Source organism: Cyprinus carpio, unplaced genomic scaffold (assembly GCF_018340385.1).
Source record: "Cyprinus carpio isolate SPL01 unplaced genomic scaffold, ASM1834038v1 S000006721, whole genome shotgun sequence".
In the NCBI taxonomy this organism is placed as follows: domain Eukaryota; kingdom Metazoa; phylum Chordata; class Actinopteri; order Cypriniformes; family Cyprinidae; genus Cyprinus; species Cyprinus carpio.
Genome location: NW_024879326.1, coordinates 99,966 through 111,992, shown reverse-complemented (window position 1 = coordinate 111,992; position 12,027 = coordinate 99,966).

Here is a 12,027-nt window from a genome sequence, read left to right as displayed (position 1 = left end):
TGTCACTGAAGGAGTTTTGGTTCCTTTGTCTTGTTTAGTTGGGGATGCTTGACTGATTGTACAGACAGTATATTAAAGAGAGTTGAACTGGATGATGACATCACTGAATCATCAATGAACTGACTTTATCTGAAAAACTGACTCTGTTATTCTCTTCTTTCAGTATTGACAATCTATTTTCCTGTTCAACACTGTAAAGCTGCTTTGACACAACCAGTGTTCTATAAAGCGCTATACAAATAAAGTTTACTTCACTTGACTTGACTTAAAATATAAAATATAAAAAAATATAAAAACTGGTGATTCTGCAGTACCAATAGACAGAGGTAATCACTCAAAAAAAAAAAAAAAAAAAAAAAAAAAAAAAAAACCCCAACAACTGGTTAACTAAAAATCTTCCAGCAATCAACTATTTGGAGTACTGGCGATGGATTGTCTCATGGACTAATGGACTGAGAACTTTGATAACTTGTTTTGAAAAGTTAAACAATGCTAATCACTTGTCTGATCATGACTCTTATACAGGGGTTTCTGGCTTGACAAATGGGCACATTTGGAGAAACAGATGCTCTGATATGAGCGTCTGTGAGCATCTATGAGAAACTGTGAGCATCTGTGAGTGATTATGAGTGTCTGTGACTGACTGTGAGCATATGTGAGTGTCTGGGAGCATCTGTGACTGACTGTGAGTGCATGTGAGTGTTTCTGACTGACTGTGAGCATCTGAGAGCATCTGTGATTATCTGTGACTGACTGTGAGTGTCTTTGAGCATCTGTGACTGAATGTCTGTGAGCATAGTGACTGACTGTGAGTGTCTGTGAGTGTCTGTAAGCATAGTGACTGACTGTGAGTGCATGTGAGCATAGTGACTGACTGTGAGTGTCTGTGAGCATAGTGACTGACTGTGAGTGTCTGTGAGCATAGTGACTGTCTGTGAGTGTCTGTGAACATAGTGACTGACTGTGAGTGTCTTTGAGCATCTGTGACTGACTGTGAGTGTCTGTGAGTGTCTGTGAGCATAGTGACTGACTGTGAGTGTCTGTGAGCATAGTGACTGACTGTGAGTGTCTGTGAGCATAGTGACTGACTGTGAGTGTCTGTGAGTGTCTGTGAGCATAGTGACTGACTGTGAGTGTCTGTGAGCATAGTGACTGACTGTGAGTGTCTGTGAGCATAGTGACTGACTGTGAGTGTCTGTGAGCATAGTGACTGACTGTGAGTGTCTTTGAGCATCTGTGACTGACTGTGAGTGTCTGTGAGTGTCTGTGAGCATAGTGACTGACTGTGAGTGTCTGTGAGCATAGTGACTGACTGTGAGTGTCTGTGAGTGTCTGTGAGCATAGTGACTGAGTGTGAGTGTCTGTGAGCATAGTGAGTGACTGTGAGTGTCTGTGAGCATAGTGACTGACTGTGAGTGTCTGTGAACATAGTGACTGACAGCATATTGACTGACTGTTAGTGACTGACTGTGAGTGTCTGTGAGCATAGTGACTGACTGTGAGTGTCTGTGAGTGTCTGTGAGCACAGTGACTGAGTGTGAGTGTCTGTGAGCATAGTGACTGAGTGTGAGTGTCTGTGAGCATATTGACTGACTGTGAGTGTTTGTGAGTGTATGTGAGCATAGTGACTGACTGTGAGTGTCTGTGAGCATAGTGACTGACTGTGAGTGTCTGTGAGCATAGTGACTGGCTGTGAGTGTCTGTGAGCATAGTGACTGACTGTGAGTGACTGTGAGCAAAGTGACTGACTGTGAGTGTCTGTGAGCATAGTGACTGAGTGTGAGTGTCTGTGAGCATAGTGACTGACTGGGAGTGTCTGTGAGCATATTGACTGACTGTGAGTGTCTGTGAGCATAGTGACTGACTGTGAGTGTCTGTGAGCATAGTGACTGATTGTGAGTGTCTGTGAGTGTCTGTGAGCATAGTGACTGTCTGTGAGTGTCTGTGAACATAGTGACTGACTGTGAGTGTCTGTGAGCATAGTGACTGACTGTGAGTGTCTGTAAGCATAGTGACTGACTGTGAGTGTCTGTGAGCATAGTGAATGACTGTGAGCATCTGAAAGCATCTGTGAGCATGTGTGAGCATCTGTGACTGACTGTGAGTGTCTGTGAGCATAGTGACTTACTTTGAGTGTCTGTGAGTGTCTGTGAGCATAGTGACTGACTGTGAGTGTCTGTGAGCATAGTGACTGACTGTGAGTGTCTGTGAGCATAGGGACTGACTGTGAGTGTCTGTGAGCATCTGTGACGTGTGAGTGTCTGTGAGTGTCTGTGAGCATCTGTGACTGACTTTGAGTGTCTTTGAGCATCTGTGACTGACTGAGCATCTGTGAGCATCTGTCTATGTCTGTGAGCATCTGTGACTGTGAGCGTCTGTGAGCATCTGTGACTGACTGTGAGCATCTGTGATTGACAGTGAGTGTGTGTGAGTGTCTGTGAGCAATTGTGAGCATCGGTGAGCCCCTGTCTGTGTCTGTGAACTTGAGCTCGACTCTCAGCATGCATCAGAGCAGAACTCCTTTAATCGGCAGATAAACACACATCATCACCCCACTCATAACAGCTTACTGACTGTGGTATTTTATTAGGAATATGATTGAGAATTGTGGAGCCACCCAGGTAGATGTTTACACATACGAGGAATTTGTTTTCTTGACAGAAGCTCCGCAGTGCAACAGAATGACAGCAACAGAACAAAAAAAACACACAATAAAAGAAGAAAAAAAAATACAAATAAGTAGGGAAGGAATGACAATATACAAATTGACAATTGTATGGCAGATATATTAAGAGCAGTTATGTATGTACAGGTATATTATGTGCAAAAAAATAATAATTTAAGTGTACACTAGGTATGTGTGTTAGATAATAAGTGTATGTGTCTGTAAATATAAATAGTGTAATGTGTTCCACAGTTATTATCAAGTGTTCATTAGATGGATTGCCTGAGGGAAGAAACTGTTCCTGTGTCTGGCCGTTCTGGTGCTCAGTGCTCTGTAGCGCCGACCAGATGGCAACAGTTCAAACAGGGAGTGTGCTGGATGTGAGGGGTCCAGAGTGATTTTGCCAGCCCTTTTGCTCTCTCTGGATAAGTACAGTTCTTGAATAGACGGGAGGGTTGTACCAATGATTCTCTCTGCAGTCCGGACTACCCTCTGTAGTCTTCTGAGGTCAGATTTAGAAGCTGAGCTGAACCAGACAGTTACTGAAGTGCAGAGGACGGATTCAATGATGGCGGAGTAGAACGTTTTCAGCAGCTCCTGTGGCAGGTTAAACTTCCTCAGCTGGCGAAGGAAGTACAACCTCTGCTGGGCCTTTTTCACAATGGAGTCAATGTGAATGTCCCACTTCAGGTCCTGAGAGATGGTGGTGCCCAGGAATCTGAATGACTCCACTGCAGTCACAGTGCTGTTTGTGATAGTGAGTGGGGGGAGAGCAGGGGGTTTCTCCTGAAGTCCACGATCATCTCCACTGTTTTGAGCGTGTTAAGCTCCAGGTTGTTGAGAGTACACCAGACAGCCAGCTCTTTAACCTCCTGTCTGTAAGCAGACTCGTCACCGTCCTGAATGAGACCGATGAGTGTGGTGTCGTCTGCAAACTTCAGGAGCTTGACAGAGGGGTCCTTAGATGTGCAATCATTAGTGTACAGGGAGAAGAGCATTGGGGAGAGAACACAGCCCTGGGGAGCTCCGGTGCTGATTGTACGGGTATTGGATGTGTATATGTGTATTCCCAGCCTCACTAGCTGCTGCCTGTCTGTCAGGAAGCTGTTGATCCACTGACAGACGGAGGTGGGCACGGACAGCTGAGTTAGTTTGGGCAGGAGGAGGTTTGGGATGATAGTGTTAAAGGCCGAGCTGAAGTCCACAAACAGGATTCTCACATAAGGCCCTGGTCTGTCTAGGTGTTGCAGAACATAATGCAGTCCAATGTTTACTGCATCGTCCACAGACCTGTTTGCTCTGTAGGCAAACTGAAGAGGATCTAGTAAAAGGTCCAGTAATGTCCTTCAGGTGGGCCAGCACCAGTTTTTCAAATGACTTCATGACCACAGACGTTAAAGCCACAGGCCTGTAGTCATTTAGTCCTGTAATTTTGGATTTCTTTGGGATGGGGATGATGGTGGAGCGTTTGAAGCATGAAGGGACTTGACACAGCTCCAGTGATCTGTTGAAGATCTGTGTGAAGATGGGGGCCAGCTGGTCAGCACAGGATTTCAGACAAGCTGGTGTTACACAGTCTGGGCCTGGTGCTTTTTTCCTTTTCTGCTTCCGGAAGACCTGGCGCACCGCATCCTCGCTTATCTGTATTGCAGGTGTGGGGGAGAGGGGGGATGCAGGAGGTGTGAATGGTGAGGGCCGTTGTTTGAGAGGTGTTTCAGGACAGGTTGCAAGAGTTGTGAATGGTGAGAACGGTTGTTTGGAGAGGCATTCAAGGTGGGTAGCAGGAGTTGTGAATGGTGTGAACGGTTGTTTGGAGAGGCATTCAAGGTGGGTAGCAGGAGTTGTGAATGGTGAGAACGGTTGTTTGGAGAGGCATTCAAGGTGGGTAGCAGAGAGTTGTGAATGGTGTGAACGGTTGTGTGGAGAGGCGTTCAGGGCAGGTGATGGGTGTTTTTCTTTCAAACCTGCAGTAAAAAACTCGTTCAGATCGTCTGCCAGTCGTTGATTCTCCACAGTGCTGGTGGGGGGGGGTGTCTTGTAATTGTTGATCTCTTTCAGACTTTTCCACGCTGATGCTGAGTCGTTGGAAGTGAACTGAGTCCTTATTTTATCAGAATAATTCCTCTTTGCCACTTTGATCTCCTTTTCCAGTGTGTATTTAGCCTGTTTATACAAGACATTGTCCCCCTTCCTGTAAGCATCTTCTTTGGCCTGACGGAGCTGACTGAGTTTTTGCAGTGAACCACGGTTTTGTCATTGTTGTAAATTAGTTGAGTCCTGGTAGGAATACACATATCCTCACAGAAACTGATATAAGATGTTACAGTCTCTGTGAGTTCGTCCAGATCAGTGGCAGCAGCTTCAAAAACACTCCAATCAGTGAGGTCAAAACAAGATTGTAAATCCTGCTCTGCTTCATTAGTCCATCTTTTTACAGTCCTTACTACAGGTTTAGCTGATTTTAGTTTATGGATGTAGGTCGGTATAAGATGATCCTGATATTGTTCATTAGTTCATATAGCTGCTCGTGGAACAGAGTGATACGCATCCTTTATTGTGGTGTAACAGTGATCCAATATATTACTGTCTCTTGTGGGACATGTAACATGCTGTCTGTATTTTGGCAGTTCACGGGAGAGGATTGGCTTTATTAAAGTCCCCAAGAATGATTAAAACAGAGTCCGGGTGTTGTTGTTCTGTCTCTGTGATCTGATCAGCGAGTTTCTGTAAAGCCAGACTTACGTGCGCTTGCAGAGGGATGTAAACACTCACAGAATGAACGAGTGAAACTCCCGCGGCGAGTAGAACGGCTTGCAGTTAATGAAGAGTGTTTCGAGATCTGAGCAGCACATCTTTTTTAACACATTTACATCTGTACACCACCGTTCATTGATGTAAAAGCACGTCCCGCCGCCGCGCGATTTCCCCGTTGATTCTGTGTCGCGGTCCGCTCTGAACAGCTGAAAGCCCGGCAGATGGAGCGCGCTGTCCGGAATAGCGTCATGCAGCCAAGTTTCCGTGAAACACAGAGCAGCAGAGTGTGAGAAATCCTTATTTGTCCGAGAGAGAAGAAGGAGTTCGTCCGTTTTTGTTGGGGAGAGAGCGGAGATTTGCCAGATGGATGCTAGGCAACGGCGTTCGAAATCCGCGTTTTCTGAGTCTCACGAGCGCGCCAGCCAGCTCTTTTTTCCCCGTCTTCGCGTCCTCTTGAAGCGTGTGATCAGCGCAGCTGCTCCACCGACAAAAATGTCCAGCAAAACATCAGAATAGTCGAAAACCGGTAATATATCGGGAGATGTGTGGTGCCGAATGTCCAGCAATTCGTCCATGGTGAAACTGTTTGCAGGAATATAACTAAAGACAGGACAAACTAACAAAAACACAAAAACAACTGCAGAGCACGTCACGGAGGCAGCCATCCTGTACCGGCGCCAGCGAACGGAGGCAGCCATCCTGTACCGTAGACAGAGATAATTGATAAAGTGATATCAGCTTATTTGCTTTTCACCGTTCCGCACACATTCATGCATCTATCAAGACCAGCAGCGGCTGTTTGCTCTTTAATTCAATAACATTTGCATTTGATTTTTAACAAGCTGCTTATAAAAGAGTGTGAGCATAGACATAGATACACACAGCCATAAACACACCTTGCTTTATGACAGCAAAACAGTAGTTTATGACACAGAGCTTGCGTAACAGCTTCAGAGTTACAGCACATTTACTCTCCAATACACAAAACATACACAACCAACTAACCTTAACCCAGCATCACACACTCATCATTTATAATCCCATCAATATAATCATCTCTGAACTAAACAGTGTCTCACAACATTTTTAGCATAATAAACTGAACGGTTGAGTCATCATGTTTTTATCAGACATTCAAGATAAATCATATCAGTTAAGTATATCTATCCTTCCACTGTGAGCAACCGATATCAACCAGGTCAATAACCAGATTTACATTCGTTCATATACAGATTTACATTCGTTCATATACAAACAGTTTTCACATGCACTTGTGTGCTGATGACCAACAACAGTCACGCAGTCATCTTGCACAGTGAGTTCTGACCCTTCACTTGCCCTGCTCCTGTCTGGACCTTCCTTTGAGGAGAAACACCACCGTCTCACACTCACCGACTAACGGACCCTCATTCTTCTGAGAGATTTATGGCCGCCCTTCACCCCCCCGCTCGACCATCACAATCTCCCTCACAGCTTTTTTCTCTCACTATATGGTTTTATCACCTTTTGTCACTAACTGCTGATCCGTGATAGCGTTCAAAGGTGTGTCTTTCCCAAAGATAACAGTTTACAGTAGTTAATTGGTGATTAAATGGAAAGATGGCCCCGTAAAATCCTGCTACCAGTGAACAGTATTAAAGTTTTTAAATGCTGAAGATATGGAGTCACATTCAGCTGGGCAGAACTGCTCGATTCTGTGCACACTACAGCAGACTAGAGGCAAACAGACAGTGTACACAAATATAAATGCAAAGGATTTATTGAGTGCCTCTCTTTGGAACATAAAAAAAAGACTAAAACAAGAATGTTATTGTCAATCGCAAGTCGATTTAAGGCATGCATGACTTTGCATAAATATAATCAGATAAGCAGAATGACACAAGGACCACTAAAGTGAAACGTCCTGTCTTTCACTCTTCCCGCACTGAAGGTTTCTATTGAGTCTCAGAATGTGTGAACGTCAGAAAAGAAGATGGTCTCTCACTGCTCCTCTCAGTTTAATATTTATGGCTGATAGGAGATAAGATAGAGTGGGTCGGGACCTCGCTGTGCCAGCTGCTGCAGACCTTTGCTCGTAATAAAGCTGGCAAAAGATTCCCAGCAGGGAGGGGTTGCCTTTTATTTCCAGCTTATCCTGGGACGGAGGGCCATGAAGCGCTGCTCCACGCCAGCAGAGGAAAGAGATGCAGTAGAGACTGTCACGCTGTCAATCACCACCTGACGAACATTGATAAACAAGCAGAAACAACTCATGGATCAGTGTGATTAGTGAAACACTGCACACTCATGATGTCTGCTTTCAATAACTAGTGCAGGACACTTCACGGATAGCCCTCACTACTTGGTTACAAAATACATTTTAATAGCTCTTAATGTGACAAAGTAGCTTTAGTTCCAGTCCTTAAGAGAAATAAAAGTCATTTCATTAAGACGCTATAAAAATGCATGTGACTTCAGCAAAAGTCTCCATTTGATCTCACTGCTATCTAGGAGATTGAACTGAGACTTTCAAGAGATCTCATGTGTGATTTTTCGGTTTGTTGTCCTCTATGTGCTGCAAACATCACTACACATCTGATTTGTTTGACATCATGACAACTCCAGGCGTGTTCACTGCGTTATCCTGGAGAATAAAACACGTCTTATCGTTAGCGTGTCGATCCTCCTGCTGTGCTGATGACATTGATAAGATAACAGCACACCACGTATCACCGACTCCATCAGCGCTGGGACCCATGGCCCCTACGACGCCACTGGCGTCACAATGGCTAACCGAGGACACAAATAAGCGATACGGCCCCTCGCGCTCAGTCTCATTTGTGGGCTCTTTGCTGGTCGGGATGCTCCGCCTGTCTGTCTGTCTCTGCTGGTCATAAAGACGCTGCTGTGACAGAAGGTGTGTGTGATTAGTGCAGACAGATTCATGTTGCTATAGGAGTTTGGAGAATGAGCTCAGAGCATGTGTGTGTGTTAGGAAGGCATTACGAGCGCTAATGTCTCTGTGGATGTCTAATGAGGATCACTATCGTGGCACCTTGACTCGTGTGTGTGTGTGTGTGTGTGTGTGTGTGTGTTTAGGACAAAGGCTGCTTTGGTAAAAGGTTGCATTATAAAGGCATTAGGTGTGTGTTCTCAGGGTCAGAGAGACGGCCAACACTTCACAAACGCTCGATTATCTGAGCTGATAGCAGAAGACTGCAGCTCAAAGGTTCAGACAGAAAAACTCACAGCGCTTCTGTCTTTCACGCATACATTCCCACAATGCAGCAAACGTATCATCTCTCAGATCAAAAAAGCCATAATTCAGCCATTCACAAGGAGCAGTTATGTTTTTATGATTATTCGCAGTAACGTGTGAAATGAAAGCCTGTTGTCAGAAATTGGAAACGCAACACAAATGTTTGCTCTGTTCTATGTTTCCCCAGAGTTACTCGTAGACGGGACAATTCACTAATGACTGAAACAGTTACTGACAGCCTGAGAAATCTGACAGGACAAACTAAAATTACATAATTCATCTGCACCTATTTATAACAAATATTCTTCAAATACTATATTCGTACAAATATTAGATTATATATACATGTATCGAGAGAGAAAGTGTATGCACGCCATAGATCACATATATAAATACTAGTAAACATTTTTAATTTTCTGTCACCTCACAATTCAACCTGATTCTGAAATGTTTTTCTTTTTGATTACACATCAACTCTCTATTCTGTCAAATATGAATTATGACTGAAATTGTGGCTCTTAAACAATCATCTGCCCTGCAACAGACAGTTTGGCTCAACTAATATAACGGATCACGAAACGAGTGACCCAACGTAACGTAACATGAGAAGATGATTCCTCGTTTAACATGTAACATTTCTTTTAAAGTACATAATATTCCAGTGCTGAATTAAACAGCTCTATTCAGACCAGCAGAAGCCTGACAGGACAGACACACATGCGAGAGATGGTTAATGAACACTAATGAGTTAAAACCAGCCTGGGTCTGCAGTGCTATTTCAGGCCCTCAGAGAGAATGTTCTAGATTGCAGCGGGGATTCAGACGTCTGAGAGTCACAGACACACACAACACGTGTCCGACAACGCGCTCTTATCACAACACCTTTATCATCACCATCATCATCATCATCATCGTCTATAGCTAAATAAATGACAACACACACACAGAAGACAACCTCCTGTTTGCTACCAAATATGAGCACACAGACACACACACATAATTTCCTGCACTGATGGTGTTTGTGTAGCTGCTGCATTCATTCCACTCATGCTCTGTGATTAACTAGTCTGATCCCTAAATCAGAGCCCAACACACACACACACACACACAAATCCCTTACAGTGATGCACATTATGCACTCTGTAACTCATACATATAATATAATATAATATAATATAATATAATATAATATAATATAATATAATATAATATAATATAATATAATATAATATAGAGTCAAGTAAAAGTTAGAAGTTCATGAGAAAAATACTTATTTTAGTAAATGTTATTAGAATTATCAAAACTAACAAGTCAAATCAAAGTTATGTCTGGATATGTCAATGAACTGAAGATCTGCTCAGAATGATTCAGTGAGTGATTGTCTTTCTACAGTGTCTCTCTACTGCACAAAACAACTAAATGGAGCAAACTATGGGAATAAAGCCAAATCTAGAGCCGTACCAATGACCGCGATGGGATCTTTTGATTTGAGCCTGTATGAAAACACACATACTCTCTAGAAACAACACAGTAATGCACTGAAAACCACTGTGAACACCTTAACAACTGCACTGAAACAGCAGAAGCCCAGTGGAGAGTGAGGATCTCTACAGTATGAGGATCAGTCAGATGAACACTGTCTCCTGTGGAGCATAAGATAAGATATTTTGAGAAATATCTTGAGCTTTTTTTTTTTTTTGGGTCCCAACATTCTTCAAAATATCTTCTTTTGTTGTTCCACCGAAGAAATCATGACAGAACGATGATTTTTGGGCCAACTGTCTCTATGAATGTCTGAACTGAGTAATTAATGCATCCCTCAGATCAGACTCATCTGGACTCAAATCATTGAATGGTTTATTCACTCAGTGGCTCAAATCAATGAAACATTTCTTCACAGCTCTTGGTCTAATGCTACTGGTAAAACTTCCAGCAGACATTTACATCCAGATCCGTTCTACCTGCTGAACGGCAAACATCTGATCACTGAGTGCAGTAGCAGCTCAACAACACACATGATCTGAGGAGTTAATCATGTCTGCAGCTCAAACACACACACACACACACACACACACAGAGCACATCACTATCAGCACTAGTACTAGTGATGACAGACTTAAACCTGACTAACAAGATTCGATTAATCTGTTCTAGCTACTTACATTTCCACGTTTTGCTGGCAGAAATCATTAGAACATGATGTGATGCTGGATGTGGATTTTAGAATTGTATGTGATTAACATGTCAGTATTAAGACAGAAGTGTCAATCTCACACACACACACACACCACTGTCACCTCCAGTTAATCAAAACTCGATGTGCGCTGTGCAGACATGACGGCTTCATAGGAGAAGTTCAGATGAGTGCCTGATGTGGTCATCTATTTTTCAGCAGTAATTGAGTTTGCGGGTCTCACACACTCATTCTCACACACACACACACACACACACCTGCTTTCCATCGACCAGCTGTGGCAGTTCTCCCAGCAGGGCCTCCAGACGGAGCTGCATCAGGGGACCCGTCAGCTCCTGCAGGACTGTGTGTGTCTCGTCATCTAGAGGTGAAACATGAGTGTGTTGAGGGTCAGAGTTTGTGACAGTATGATGTCATGTCCCTGTTTTTGGCTGGTGGAGGGATGCTGCAAGCAGTTGCTGATAAACTCTGATTAATTAAAGATCAGACTTGCTCCTCCGGAGCTTACGTTTAGCATTTTCACTGATTCACATTTTAAATTTGTAGTCATTCTTGTTCTGCAAAATGGACCAAAAATTGACCTCTTTTGCACTTCATTATAGAAATGTCTGTGATTTTATTAATTTCCAAGATAAAAATCACACTTTTAATATTCCCTCCTCATATATCCAGGTCTTCCAAGACTCTGGATATCCTGGTTCTGAAAAAAAAAAAATTAATAAATAAATTAAAATAAGAAATATGATGACAACTTAACTGTGACTTCTTTATTCTGTTGATACACAGTTCTGACCTGTTTTCAACTGTGGGCTGTGCTGCATCTTCTGACCAGCAGAGGGAGACACAGTCCGGCTGATCATTAATGAAGCTGTTTTTAGAAGGAGAGAGAATGAGATTAGATGAGACCAGACTGCGGTGCTTACATGTACAGTGTCATCAGAGGGATGTGGGATAGAGAGATACCCGTCATGCACTGCACTGTTTGGATGGCAGTGAGGGGAAAGCAATTCATGGTGACTCCTGTTGACAGCTCGGGTTCCTCTCAAAGCTTCAGTGTCCGAGAATTAACAAGAGACTCTGGAAACAACCTGCTCATCATCAGCAAGGCACGAAGACATTTAAGTCGCTCATTATTATTTAAGCATAATATAGAACTATATGAAAAAATGTAAGCGA